General features: G+C 42.2%; 1 protein-coding gene across 1 annotated transcript in view; it reads left to right on the top strand.

Moving 5' to 3' along the window:
* Window positions 1-15,677, top strand: part of HTRA4 (HtrA serine peptidase 4) — a 120,852-nt gene that overhangs the window by 28,538 nt on the left and 76,637 nt on the right. The gene's annotated exons all lie outside the window — the stretch shown is intronic.

Raw genomic sequence — 15,677 nt, 5'->3', positions numbered from 1 at the left:
AGTGGTGAATTAGGGGCTGACAGAAGGAACCACAGCACGCAGTAAGGGACAAGGTATCCAACATATTTGTAAGCTTGTTGGATGCTGATTCTCCAGCAGGCTTAGCTGTTTAAGATAGTGAAGATCGGCGGTGCAGACAGTGGGACAGGTAAGTATTAATTTTTTTTTTCAATAGGGTAACCCTTTCATGTGTGGCTACTAGAATAAATGTACGGCCATGTGCGGTCATGTAGCCACGGTCAACCAGTCAATGGCTCTGCCCAAGAACATTCCCAGCAAACATGGCCACAACTAGATGGAGTTTAGCTTTTAACAGCTTTTTATGGCTGTTGGTGGTGATAAAAGAAGTGTCATGTGGTGAGGGTATAATGCCTCGCACAGGATAAGAATATCAGATGAATGATTGCCCGTTTTTTGGGGGGTTTTTTTGCATGCTAGTCTCATATTGAAAACCAATAGGTTACTAAAGTTACGAAAATTCTCATACGACAGAAGACAACTTCAGGAGTGATATAATGTATTGTATTCTTTCATTTCAGAGCATTCGTGGTCCTGGTCACACAATTTTTTTCGTACAAATACCATATTAATTACACGAAAATTGTTTGTTCTGTTATCGTACAAGAAAAAATGTAGTGCATTTCCATTCAGATATTTTTGCATGAACTGTCATGATTGGCTCTCGAAAGCTGTTTACTAACAATCAGATTATCAGACGATCGCACTGAAAGCGGTATTTTTCATTCAATTTTCACATTGTGTGTACTATGCTTAAGTATACTAGGAAGGTCGGTTTAGGTAATATTGTTACTTGAGTTCAGATAGCATTGTTTTTTAATTACATATACAGTAATGGCAGTTAAATCCAGTGCTGTATAATTGGATAGTGCATTTCATGTTGTCACTATCCTTTGACTTTATTTAATAAAGACCCGCAAACCAGATGTAATTTATCTATGTAAAGCAGTCATCATGGGTTTCTGCACTTCTCAATACTACTCTTTCCATAGCATGTAATTTGTTGGAATGATAGCAAGATATGAGCTAGTCAACCTATCAAGACTAAGACTTTACCTTACCGCCACTGATATTTTTTAGTTTGTAAAAAAAAAAAAAAAGGAAAAAAAAAAGGGAAAATAAAAACATTCAAATGAAAAAATTGGAAAAAAAACATCATCTACTCTGGGACACCAAGAACACAGGTTGGTAATCCCATGGTGGAACGGAACCATCCAGCACCCTGCTTGGGTGCGCCTGTAAAGATATAGCTTCCTCAAGTCTGGACCCAAGAACCGAGTATTATAGTTGAGCATCCAAGACTAGCCAACAATAGTTTAGATGAAAACTAAAACTAATTTTATTGTAAAATCACACAGAGTATATAGCAGACCAGATCAGGAAACCCTGATCACACTATCGTATGGAAAGGAAACTGTATGCAGGAATATAATTAACATAACTAAAGAACAGCCAACATAAACATAAACATTAAGTTTCCAGGCCACAACCCTGGAAACAAAGTACATTACGCATTATCATAAGCATAAACATCCCACAATGGTTCGGTAACAATGTAAAGTGGTCACAATTATAATCACATCTCCAAAAGATGATCAGACAGACAGAAACAATAGGTGACTCAATTAACAATGGGAATGCACGCCTAGAAGGCACACAGTGGGACATTTAACACATAACACATAACACCTTAGATTACAGTATATCAGGAGACCCCAGAATCCGGTTACTTTGAGTTGATCATATTAACAGTCATTGCTGGTTTGGGCATAGATGCGCCCAAATATGTACTTCAACCTTCCAGTTCCCAGAGTCTGTGTGTTTTGGGAAGACATGGACTTAAATATTAAGCAAGACCACTCTAAGGGTCCCCCAAGCACACACCCCCTAAAGAGTAGTGCTCCGTTAAAAGCCAGGGTCCATAGTCACTAGGCAAGAGGCAACCCTGCAGTTGCCTCCAAAATCCTGTCCTGTTTGGGTCAGTCACACCTGGCTAGAAGACTTTGAGTGTGGGAAAAAACAAACAGGTTTCTAAATTTAGCACAAAAAATGATCATTTTAATTTCAGGAACAGCTAGACAATCTGTAATGTTAACCTGAATATGTCCAACTTTGTGTAAGTTTTCAATGATAATTACAGTGTAAGACATTAAACTTCACTGTGTGCTCCCTAACTGTATTCCTTTATTTAATCTTTAAAACAAACCACAAGGCATGTCTACCAACATGTTTTCATCTGCAAATAATGTTATCACCTCTTCTGACATTTTACCGATTTGGAAACACATTTTTTCACACTCCACTGCTTTTAGATCCTTTTTTCTTTTTTTTTTCCTTCTTGGGGGGATTTTGACCTGAATTCCTGTGTCACCAGTTCACCGTTTCTCTATGACGCCACTAACTGATCTTAGGATCTTCTGGTTCGTGTTGCAGTTGCCATTAAAAAAATGTCCCATGATCCAAATCCAGTACATACTTATCTACTGGAGTGGAGTTCCCTAGAGTTTTAGTGGCTGCTTGCAAAAAGAGGGATTTGAGACATATATTGTAGAATGTGGCACCACATCCAATGATAATTGAACAAAAAGAAAAAAAAAAGAAAAAAAAGAAGAAAACTGACTTTGAAGGTTGTTACTATGATCCCACATAGGAAAGAGGAATGGTCTCGTATTTAAGTAAAAAAGTATCATTTATTTAAATCACAATAAAAAACACATATATTAGGAAAAAAAGGTAATATAAATACATGAACATATCTGAACGAGTACACTGTTTCAAACAAGAGAACAGATAATGAAGCTGAAACAGGGAAGTCGCATGGATGGCCTATGAGACTGGGAAGCCATGTGGTCCTAGAAGATTCCTTCTGGCTTAAAGGCCAAGCATACTAGTAAGGGAGAGTAGAGTAATGTGTGCCTTAGAGCAGTGTTTCTCAACTCCAGTCCTCAAGGCGCCCCAACAAATCATGTTTTAGGATTTCCATTATTTTGCACAGGTGATTTAAACAGTTTCACTGCCTTAGTAACTACCACAGCTGGTTTTTCTGAGGGAAATTCTGAAAACATGACCTGTTGGGGCGCCTTGAGGACTGGAGTTGAGAAACACTGCCTTAGAGAGAGATGTAGAAGTTTTTTTTTTTTTTATAGCGCAAAAAATAAAAACTGTAGAGGTAATCAGATACCACCAAAAGAAAGCTCTATTTGTGGGAAAAAAAGGATGTCAATTTTGTTTGGGAGCCATGTCACATGATCGCGCAATTGTCAGTTAAAGCGACGCAGTGCCGAATCGTAAAAAGTGCTCTGGTCTTTGGGCAGCCAAATAGTCCAGGACTTAAGTGGTTAAAGAAGATGCCTAAATACCTGAGTGGAAATGTGTAAGGTTGGCCTGTACACAGTTTGGCTGCAGGAACTTGAAGGGTATTGACTCCCTAATATGCTACACTGGTGCAGATAAATGGGATTCTAAAAATAAGGTACACAGGGGTTAATTTACTAAAGCTAGAGAGTGCAAAATCAGGCTCCATTCTGCATAGAAACCAATCAGCTTCTAACCTCAGCTTGTTAAATAAAGCTTTGGCAATAAAACCTGGAAGCTAATTGGTTTCTATGCTGAAGTGAGCCTGATTTTGCACTCCAGCTCTAGTGAATAAACCCCACAGTGTAAACCTAGTACAGGAGTTGGTGGTGGTTAGTGGGAAGAGGTCAACCCTCCTGACAGTGATTAGAGGACCTCTTAAATGGAACATGCATCAGGTAATTTGACCCCCCCCCCCCCCCCTGTCACATGAGCCATAGCCTTTAACCACAAGAAAATGCTAGGCTCTGCAAGTGAGTACTCAAAGTTGAACTGAAGGGTCAGTGTGTGTTAGACCAGGAATATGGCATAGTGGGGTTTTGAACCTGCCATCTGTAAACAGGAAAACAGGCAGTACTACTGGTTTGTTTTTGGATTTGGGGTGAAAATGGGCAAATGGTCAGTCGCTTGAGTATCCATATTTGCTTACTTTGGCTGTGCCCAATAAAGGCAAACAGAGGTCCTTCACTGTGTCTCTGTATTGAGGTGGCAGCCTAGATGCAGGTTACATAGTAGGTGAGGTTGAAAAAAAAAGACAGAAAGTCCATCAAGTCCAACCTATGTGTGTGATTATATGTCAGTAATACATTGTATATCCCTGTATGTTGCAGTCGTTCAGGTGCTTATCTATTAGTTTTTTTAAACTATCGATGCTCCCCGCTGAGACCACCGCCTGTGGAAGGGATATCCACATCCTTGCCACTCTTACAGTAAAGAACCCTCTACGTAGTTTAAGGTTAAACCTCTTTTCTTCTAATTTTAATGCATGGCCACGTGTCTTGTTAAACTCCCTTCCACGAAAAAGTTTTATCCCTATTGTCGGGTCACCAGTACGGTATTTATAAATTTAAATTATATCCCCTCTCAAGCGTCTCTTCTCCAGAGAGAATAAGTTCAGTGCTCGTAACCTTTCCTCATAACTATTATCCTCCAGACCCTTTATTAGTTTTTTTGCCCTTCTTTGTACTCGCTGTATTTCCATTACATCCTTCCTGGGGACTGGTGCCCAGAACTGGACAGCATACTCCAGGTGCGGCCGGACCAAAGTCTTGTAGAGCGGGAGAATTATCATTTTATCACTGGAGTTGATCCCCTTTTTAATGCATGCCAATATTCTGTTTGATTTGTTAGCAGCAGCTTGGCATTGCATGCCATTGCTGAGCCTATCATCTACTAGGACCCCCAGGTCCTTTTTCATCCTAGATTCCCCCAGAGGTTCTCCCTCCAGTGTATAGATTGCATTCATATTTTTGACACCCAAATGCATTATTTTACATTTTTCTACATTAAACCTCATTTGCCATATAGTTGCCCACCCCATTAATTTGTTCAGATCTTTTTGCAAGGTTTCCACACCCTGCGGAGAAGTTACTGCCCTGCTTAGCTTAGTATTGTCCGCAAATACAGAGATTGACCTGTTTACCCCATCCTCCAGATCGTTTATGAACAAAATAAATAGGATTGGTCCCAGCACAGATCCTTGGGGGACCCCATCACCCACCTCTGACCATTCCGAGTACTCCCCATTTATCCCCACCCTCTGAACTCGCCCTTGTAGCCAGTTTTCAATCCATGTACTCACCCTATGGTCCATGCCAACGGACCTTACGTTGTACAGTAAACGTTTATGGGGAACTGTATCAAATGCTTTTGCAAAATCCAGATACACCATGTCTACGGGCCTTCCTTTATCTAGATGGCAGCTCACCTCCTCATAGAAGGTTAATAGATTGGTTTGGCAAGAATTCTTCATGAATCCATGCTGATTACTGCTAATTAAAACCATTCTCATTACTAAAATCTTGTATAAAGTCCTTTATCATCCCCTCCAAGAGCTTGCATACTATTGATGTTAGGCTAACTGGTCTGTAATTCCCAGGGATGTATTTTGGGCCCTTTTTAAATATTGGTGCTACATTGGCTTTTCTCCAATTACCTGGTACCATTCCAGTCAGTAGACTGTCAGTAAAAATTAGGAACAATGGTCTGGCAATTACTTGACTGAGTTCCCTAAATACCCTCGGATGCAAGCCATCTGGACCCGGTGATTTATTAATGTTAAGTTTCCCAAGTCTAATTTTATTTCTGTCCTCTGTTAACCATGGAGGTGCTTCCTGTGATGTGTCATAAGGATAAACACTGCAGTTTTGGTTACTGAAGCCCCCCCGATTCCCTCGTGAAGACTGAGGAGAAGAATAAATTCAATACCTTCACCATCTCCCCATCCTTTGTAACCAGATGTCCTTCCTCATTCTTTATGGGGCCAATATGGTCTGTCATCCCTTTTTAACCGTTTGCATACTTAAAGAATTTCTTGGGATTTGTTTTGCTCTCCTCCGCTATGTGTCTTTCATGTTCTATCTTAGCCACGCGAATTGCACCCTTACATTTCTTGCTGCATTCTTTATAAAGTCTGAATGCTGATGATGATCCCTCAACCTTGTATTTTTTGAAGGCCTTCTCCTTTGCTTTTATATGCATTTTTCATGGGAGTTAAGCCATCCAGGACTTTTGTTCGCTCTTTTAAATTTATTACCCAATGGAATGCATTATTTAATATGCTCTTAAAGCAAACCTATCTCTCCTCCATTTTCTTTGTTCCTAGGATTTTATCCCAATTTATGCCTTATAACAAGGTTCATAGTTTAGGGAAGTTAGCTCTTTTTTAAATTCATTGTTTTTGTATTCCCCTTATGCTTCCTATTTGTGTGATTTATACTGAAGCCAATTGACCTGTGGTCGCTGTTTCTTAAATTTCCCCATACTTCCACATCCGTGATCAGGTCTATATTGTTGGAAATCGGTAGATCCAGTAATGCTTTATTTCTAGTTGGTGCGTCTACCATCTGAACCATGAAATTGTCCTGCAAGACATTTAGGAACTGGCGAGCCTGTCTATGTCTGGATAATTAAAATCCCCCATTATGATAAAACTTCCCATCCTTTCTGCTAATCCAACTTGTAATATGAGATCCGCCTCCCCGTCCTCCCTCAGGTTAGGGAGCCTATAGCATACTCACAGTAATATTTTCCCCTTAGCTTTATTCCTTTGGAGCTCTACCCATAAGGATTCCACCTCCTCCCTAGTTCCCTTAGTGATGTAATCTCTCACATTCACTTGTACATTATTCTTGATATATAGGCTTACCCCTCCCCGTTTATTACCCTCTCTATCCCTGTGATAAAGGGTATACCCTTGAATGGTTGCCAGCCAATCATGAGAGCTGTTGAACTAGGTCTCTGAAATTCCCTCAAAATCCAAATCCTCCTTGTACAACAGTATCTCTAGTTCACCCATCTTGTCTGCCAGGCTCCTAGCATTGGTGAACATGCCACGTAGTTTAGACCGGTCGCATAGTATCCTCTTATTGGTTGTTCTGAGATTGCAACTAGGACTTGTTACTATACTTACCTTGGGTTTATATGCTTTAGTCAACCTACCACTAACACCCCCAATAATACCCTCTGGAATATGTTCCGCGCTGACTATCTCTACCTCTGGGCCCTCCCCCCGTCGCCTAGTTTAAAAACCCCTCTAACTTTTTGGCCATCTTTACTCCCAGCTGATCTGCACCCTCCCAAATTAGGTGCAGTCCGTTCCTTCTAGTACTAGAAGTACTAGTGAGAAGTCAGCCCAGTCCTCCAGGAACCCAAACCCCTCCTTACTACACCAGCTCTTCAGCCACTTGTTTACTTCCCTAATCTCCCTGCCTTTCTGTTGTGGCTCGATGTACCGGTAGTACTCCTGAGAATACTACCTTGGAGGTTCTTTTCCTCAATTTAGCTCCCAAGTCCCTCGTTCTTTAGGACACTCCATCTGCCTCTGACTTTGTCATTGGTGCCAACATGCACCATGACAGCCAGGTCTTCCCCAGCCCCTCCCAGTAATCTGTCCACCAGATCTGTGATGTGCCAAACCCGAGCGCCTGGTAGACAACATACAGTTCGGCGCTTCAGGTCTTTGTTACAGATTGCCCTCTCTGTCCTTCTAAGAATTGAGTCCCCTACCACCAGAATCTGTCTTTCCTTGCCCTTCACCTCCCCCCACTTTCACTGGAGGAGTTCTTCCCCCAGCAGCTAGGAGAGTCCCTCAGCTCCAGCAGTGCTGGTCCTTGACTGGTTTCACCAATGTCACTCAATGGAACTTACTTATTGGGATGCTCCAGCCCTGGATCGGCCTCCCTGGCACTTCCCCCTCTACCCTTCCTGACTGTCACCCATCTACTCTTTCCTAGTGCCTGCACCTCTTTGCTGACCAACTTGCACTCCCTGACCAATGTGCACTCACTGACCAACATGCACCCGCTGACCAACGTGCACCCGCTGACCAACGTGCACCCGCCGACCAACGTGCACCCGCCAACCAACGTGCACTCGCAGACCAATGTGCACTCGCAGACCAACATGCTCTCGCTGACCCACGTGCACACACACACAATACACAAGTACTAATGATCCACACACACTACTCAGACAACACTCAGGTACTCACAATACACAGGTACTACCTGAAACTAATACTCAATACAGCCCACGTGCACTTGCAGCACTCATGTACTTACAATACACAGGTACTTGACCCCTGTTACAACCTCTTGTTTTCAACTCACTACTTAGTCCAGTTCCACTAACTCTGGTTTTTAACTCACCACTTAGTCCAATTCCACTAACTCTGGTTTTTTAACTTACCACTTAGTCCAGCTCCGCTAACTCTGGTTTTTTAACTCACCACTTAGTCCAGTTCCACTTGGTCTAAGTTCCAGCAAGCTCAAAGATGAGCAGGCACACAATGAGTTCTACAGAAGGTTATATAGGCCTCAAGCATCTGTGACCAATTAACCACTCTCCTTAATTAGTAGGCTGAAGGAAGCAAAGAAAAAAAAAAGCTGTTTAAAAAGTGACAGAAAAAGGTGTTAAAAAGCTACAAGGAAAAGCCCCAAAAAGAACCTAAAACTGCAAACCAGCAATCACTAGCAGACAAAAAGCAAAACTTGTTCACACTCTCCACCCAAGGTCCCCACTGTTTAGCTTCCAACCAGCAGTCTTTCCTCATGTCAGAGATTCCCCATCTCACCAACTTGTGATCTGATGACTGGTGGGGGATAATTAAAGAAGTTGCAGGATAAGTTAAGGAGTCACAGATTCACAGAGTGAATGAATCAGAAGTAGGGAGAGCCTTTCACTGTCCCCAGGTACCGCTCACTCTCCAGCAAGGAAAACAGTAATGACATCACCAAATCCTTCTTCAAATCTAGTAACACCAGCAGTCAAGGGCATAGTGCAACAGATTATCTCATACTGCAGATATAGAAACAGTTAACATTTCTAGAGGTTACCAATTGCACACGTTCCCTATAAAATAAAAAATCTTCTCTTGTCCTCTCTCTTCTGTAGTCAGTCTTCTTCAACAATACAGAGCAGTAATCCTGGACAAAATGTGCACAACTGGGTTATGAAAACTGTCATGCTGCAAAGTATTTTTTACATTATTTATGATCACTGTAGTGAATATGAATAAGTGACACTCTCACATTTTTGTGCACATTTAGAGCATATGAATGTGTTATTTTTGATCCTTACAAATCCATCTGCTTACACTTGACATATTCACAATACGTACTGCAAACTAAACATTCCTCCATAGTGCAAAATCAATAAACCATCAAAGTACATTAATTGCGTTTGCTGGAAATTTCCAAAAGTTCACATTTCCTGCTTAGAATCTCACATTTTTATAAAATAACACAGAATGTGTATCTTTTTCTCCCATCTCCTTGTTTGCAGTTGACTCTTTTCTTGTTCTCTCTTATTTTTGTCTGTGGCCCTCCTTTCCCACGCTCTTCCGTCTGCTCTCTATGCCCACATGTTTATATTCCCCCTTACACTCCCCACCTATTTTAAGTTTATTATATAACATACAAAGGGTGTATTCATCATTGATTCAAAGGCAAAATTCACCCAATTGTTGCCAATTTTCAGCCTGGATTCACTTTTCCACATTCACAGTGAATTTTGCCTATTTTTAAAAGAGATTTATCCCAACATTCACCCGAGGAACAATGCATCAGACAATATTTATTAAAAATCTTCAATGGGAAAAAACGTTTTACTGAACTAAATTGATAACTAAACAAATGTGGCGCTTACTCAATAACCAATTCTAAGATGACAATCCAATAAATATGTGCAAATGATGAATAATTGATATGACGTTTCCACAATAAAAATGTGCAATAAAATTCAAAGTGACAATGCAAAAAATATTAAATGAATAATTCTAATAACGTATCCTCAAACACGATATAAGGTGTAATAGCTAACAAAGTGATATGTGCAAATGATGAATAAAGTAAGTAATGATCCAATAAACACGCTCAGTCCTTAAAATTCATGGAATATAAATAAAGTGCTTGTGCAAAAATGAATGTGAAATAAGTGCAAAAAAATCCAGTTCATAAAAAATGCTTCCACCATTCGTAGTGCGCTACTGATGTGCCCCAACCTTTCACCTCAGATATAGAACCCTACAGGTCTAGTCGCGCCTTTGTTAATGAATGACTCCGATATCAAGAGCAGCCCAATTGAATTGGGTATTCCACTGGTAATGATAATCTCCTTAGGAACCTTCACTTCCCTCTATTCAACGCTCACATGTAATATAAAGAAGTCTACATGGTGCAGTAATCCAATAAAAGTATTTTTTTAAACAGCAGCAAACTTACATTTAAAATTGCAGTAATCGGCTTCACATACAACAGAAGCTTCCGGTGTTGGCCGTGACCAGAAGTGACGTCACCCGGCTCCTCCCGGCTTGCCCTATGTACCCTGATATAAAATGTCAATAGTTGAGTCAAGTGCCAGGATAATGCAGCTCTATCACACAAAGGCAAGATAGTCAAAATATTTTCCAGAACCGCACACCAATATATTGAGTCACAAAAGAAATAATCTCAAAAGGGCTTTAGTTGACTCTCCACCCATCAGGAAAGCCCCTCTACATGGGTTAATGTTAGAGGGGCTTTCCTGATTGTTGGAGAGTCAGCTGAAGCCCTTTTGCAATCATTTGTTTTAGCATGCACTATATTGGTGTGCGGTCCTATGAAACATTTGTGGCTGTATGGATGAGCTTGACATGCTCTTATTACAGGGCCTTTTTTTCCACTGGGCACGCAGAACAGTTGCCCGGGGGCCCCACTTGTCTGGAGGGCCCCATCCAGGGGCGGCGGCCTCAAGTAAGTCTAACACGGTCTACTTAAGTAAGTTCAAGTTGTGCATCAAACACAGCCACTGTCTGTGCCCCTCATAAGCTGCCACTGTGCCCCTCAAACACAGCCACTGTGCCCATCAAAGCTGCCACTGTGCCCATCAAACACAGCCACTGTGCCCATCAAAGCTGCCACTGTGCCCATCAAACACAGCCACTGTGCCCATCAAAGCTGCCACTGTGCCCATCAAAGCTGCCACTGTGCCCAAACGCAGCCACTGTGCGCATCAAACGAGGCCACTGTGCCTTGTCTGGAGGGCCCCATCCAGGGCCGGCGGCATCAAGTAAGTCTAACACTGTCTACTTAAGTAAGTTCAAGTTGTGCATCAAACACAGCCACTGTCTGTGCCCCTCAAAAGCTGCCACTGTGCCCATCAAAGCTGCCACTGTGTCCATCAAAGCTGCCACTGTGCCCATCAAACGCAGCCACTGTGCCCATCAAACGCTGCCACTGTGCCCATCAAACGCTGCCACTGTGCTCATCAAAGGCTGCCACTGTGCCCATCAAAAGCTGCCACTGTGCCCATCAAACACAGCCACTGTGCCCATCAAAAGCTGCCACTGTGCCCATTAAAAGCAGCCACTGTGCCCATCAAACGCTGCCACTGTGCCCATCAAACTCGTGTTATATTGTCCAAACTTTGTGTTAATGTTTAAACACTGATTTTGTTGGACGTACCAATAAATATAGCCTTATTGATAATTTGCATTTTTATTCTCGTGCGTGATTGTGTAAACATGGCCCCAGTGCACTGTATTGCCCGGGGGCCAATAATGCTCTTAAGATGGCCCTGTCTTATCAGTGACCCCATCACCATTGTTTGAACTGGTCGGTATATCTGACAGGAGCATGTAAGTGGTGCTGCTTTTTATTTGTTACAGTTTACGAAAGGGCGAGATTTGCATTATAGTTGGCCTCCTAATAGCAAAGAAAGAAGACAAATGTTAGGATTAGGTTATATAACATGCATGTAGAACTTCCTATTGATATGCTTGTTTTAAAATTGTCAAAATATTTAGACCTTCAGACAAGACATAACAGCTAGGCAACCTAATCCTAACACATTAACTAACACTAAATACCTAAAGTGTAGCACCCTCTAGTGTGTGCTACTAGAATTGAGAGGAGGTAAAAGCATATTTTTGGCCAGGAATAAACCTGAGTCTCTTAATTGGGTCAGGGTTACTAGAAGCCAGGGCTGGAAGACTCATCCTGGCAGCTCTTTGGTGCCTTCCCCTGGTATCTGGAAGGTTGGGGAACCTTCTAGAACTAGAAGGCGGGGGTTAAGAAGGGCTGCCTTGAATATTTATGGGCTCTCAGCTAATCCCCAGCTGGGGCTGGCAGGGAACTGGGATATCCATAAATAGACCTTAGCAATGCCAGCAGGGGGAGTCAGGGGCAAGATGGAGAAGCAGTGCTGAGGAGAGGCTGTCAGTGGCCCTTGAGAGACCCCTTACTGGGATAGGGGTGTTACCTCGGGTTGGGAGCTCAGGAAAGCTGGCCTGGAAGGCCAAAGGAGGCAGTGAAAAAAATCATTCCGGAGAAACAGTGGGAAGGAGCAAGGAGAGGTAGTGAACAGATCAGCATGGTTCAGGGACAAGACAAGGGGAAAGACTGTCACCAGTAACAGTGCTTTCTTGAAGACCACGTAGTGCCAAGTCTTCATCTAACCTTGTTCTGGGAGGTCTCCGTGTGTGTGAGCCAGTCCGCAGGACTGGGGCAGAAAGTCAGTCGGGGGGGACTGGGAGGAAGATCAGCCAGGCTTGGCTGGTGGCAGCCAGGTGGGCTAGTATTTCTGCAAGCAAGTGGAGCTGGGATCAGTGGCCACAGGGAAGCAGAAAGAGAGATGTCATGCTGTTCACTCTAATTGTCTTTTGTCAAGGGACTGAGAGATCCTGCCTGTAATTGGCCTTTGCTGAACTAGCAATAACCTGCTAGTTCCAACAGGATTGAGCAGCAGGTGCTGTACATTGGAATCCGAATTTGTGCAGATGGAAATAAGAAGAGGACTTTTGTAAATAGGGAGGAAGTTGTCCCTGGTTCAGTGTTTGAACATTTTTGAGTTTGGCATCCCATAATTCCTCAACCCTTTCCAAGTTATCATCCCCTAATAAAAAAACAACAAAAACAAGCCAAGGACTGTTTTCTGAGTTGGAGTGAATGAAGTAAAATGCTATGTGACTGGCTGTGCAGCAGTGGGGACCTGGGACATAAGTGACTCCTACAGGAGTAGTGATAGACAATAAACAATAACCCCTAAATATTCACCCTCACCATTAACACTAATCTTAACCTAAGCCCTTGTCTATCCTCTAAACCTAACCTTAATTTCTAATTGCAAAACTTTGTCAATTCTTTTCAGCCTTAAGCAGCCCCTAGAATAGATTATACAGTTTCTTTTTTATTATTCAACCAGTGGGATGAACAAAAAAAAAAACAGACTTGAGTCCCCCATCCACACATTCAATCCTAAACTATTGTATTCTGCAGAGACGTTCATCGCGTGGGCAAAGTCTGACAGGACAGTTGTAGATTGACTTCTGTACAACCTCCCTGCCCATACATGGATCGAAATTCAGGCAGCCCCTGCTGAACCAGCCTAATTTTGATCCTTGTATGGCCAGCTTTACTCTAAATGTAACAGTGATAAATCCAAATGCCTTGCTGTTTTAGATTTCCTTCTCTCTATCCCCATAGGTGTGTACAATAAGGTGACCAGAATTTCAAAATTAATTTTGGGGACACCCTACTGACCACACCCACTTATAACCACACCCACAAAAACCAAGCCCTATTTTTAATATGCCCCTCAACAATGCTCACAAACTTTTGGAAGAAGCAGACTTTCAAGTTAAATAAACAAAATAAAAAGATTTTAAATCCAAGATGTGCACACATAGTTAGGAGGGACATCTTGAAGATATAAAGAAGAAAAAATGCCCACAGAAACATATTTAAATTGGTTGTAAAGGCAGAAGGTTTTTTATTTTCCTGCATGTAGGCAGGTGCAGTCTACAGTCCCAGTGGAGAGGGAGAGGGGGGCAGGGGAGGCAGGGACACACAGAGGCAGCTCGGGGAGTCAGCCCGCACAAGTGCCCCCCTAGCAAGCTTGCTATGGTGGCCACTAAGCAGGGGGGGAGGGTCCAGGATCGCCAGCAAGGGACTCGAGAAGAGGAGGACCAGGACTGCTCTGTGCAGAACCATTGCATAGAGCAGGTAAGTATAACATGTTATAAACAAACCAACGATCCTTGAGAATCCCTTTAAAGTGGAAGTATAGGCTAAATATAAGTCTTGGTAAAGATGTTGCCTCCTAGTTGTACAAACTAGGTTGCAGCGACCTTCTAGTCCTACTGTTATGTATATTTTGAAAATGGAAGCCATGCTCTGATATTTCAGTTTTTTTTTCTTTTCTCTGGATTTGGAGCGCCAATTGCTATTGCCAATATAAGACTTTTATATCTATATGGTCTACTCCATTGGTTGAAACCATGTTGGTGTTTCTATGCTGACATCACACAATGCATGTTGATGGCATGTTTGTACTACTACATAGCTCCCAACTGTCCCTGATTTCGAGGGACTGTCCCTGATTTGGAGAAATGTCCCTCTGTCCCTCATTCCTCCTCATTTGTCCCTCAATTTGTTCTGACCTTTAGAGTTCATAATTAAATGCACTTTTTAGCTATCAAAAAGTGTTTTCCAGCCCTAAACCTTTCATCTGATTTCTAAATTGCTGCATTTGTAAATCCCAAAAGCCAATATAAAGGAATTGTAGTGGTAAAAAAATGTCGGACTCGATGTCCGCGGGGAAACCCTGGATCGTCTCTCATGGAGAGGTGTAAACAATGTAAACAAGCATTTCCCCGTTCTGCCTAGTGACATTGTCACTGATCACTGCTCCCTGTAATCAGGAGCGGTGATCAGTGTTGTGTCACACACAGCCCCTCCCCCCCACAGTTAGAATCACTCCCTAGGACACACTTAACCCTAACAGCACCACCAAGTGGTTAACCCCTTCACTGCCAGTCACATTTACACAGTAATCAATGCATTTTTAATCAAACTGATCGCTGTATAAATGTGAATGGTCCCAAAATCGCACCAAAAGTGTCCGATCTGTCTGCCATAATGTCGCAGTCACGATAAAAATCGATGATCACCGACATTACTAATAAAAATAAAATTATTAATAAACATGCCATAAAACTATCCCCTATTTTGTAAACGCTATAACTTTTGCGCAAACCAATCAATAAACACTTATTTTGATTTTTTTTACCCAAAATATGTAGAAGAATACCTATCGGCCTAAACTGAGGAAAAAACATGTTTTTTTATATATTTTTTGGGGATATTTATTAAAGCAAAAAGTAAAAAATAATGCATTTTTTTCAAAATTGTCGCTATTTTTTTGTTTATAGTGCAAAAAATAAAAACCGCAGAGGTGATCAAATACCACCAAAAGAAAGCTCTATTTGTGGGGAAAAAAGGACAACAATTTTGTTTGGGAACCACGTCGCACGACCTCACAATTGTCAGTTAAAGCAACGCAGTGCCGAATCGCAAAAAGTGCTCTGGTCTTTGGCCAGCCAAATGGTCCGGGGCTTAAGTGGTTAAAAGAGGCACATCTACATATGCAAGCATCTGGGGTAAAGCTGTCCACATAGACCGTCCTCCGCACCGCCGGCTCTCACTATTGTCAGTCTGCAATCATGACCGGGAAGACTACCCTGCAGTAGAGCGATCTGAAAGAAAGGCTTGAAGCACTTGTGGAGTGCAACGTGGAAGGGATGACATAGATGGTGGTGCAGAGGATGG

This window comes from Aquarana catesbeiana, linkage group LG03 (genome assembly GCF_042186555.1).
Source record: "Aquarana catesbeiana isolate 2022-GZ linkage group LG03, ASM4218655v1, whole genome shotgun sequence".
In the NCBI taxonomy this organism is placed as follows: domain Eukaryota; kingdom Metazoa; phylum Chordata; class Amphibia; order Anura; family Ranidae; genus Aquarana; species Aquarana catesbeiana.
The sequence above is the reverse complement of the archived record's forward strand: the minus strand, read 5'-3'. Positions and strand labels throughout refer to the sequence as shown.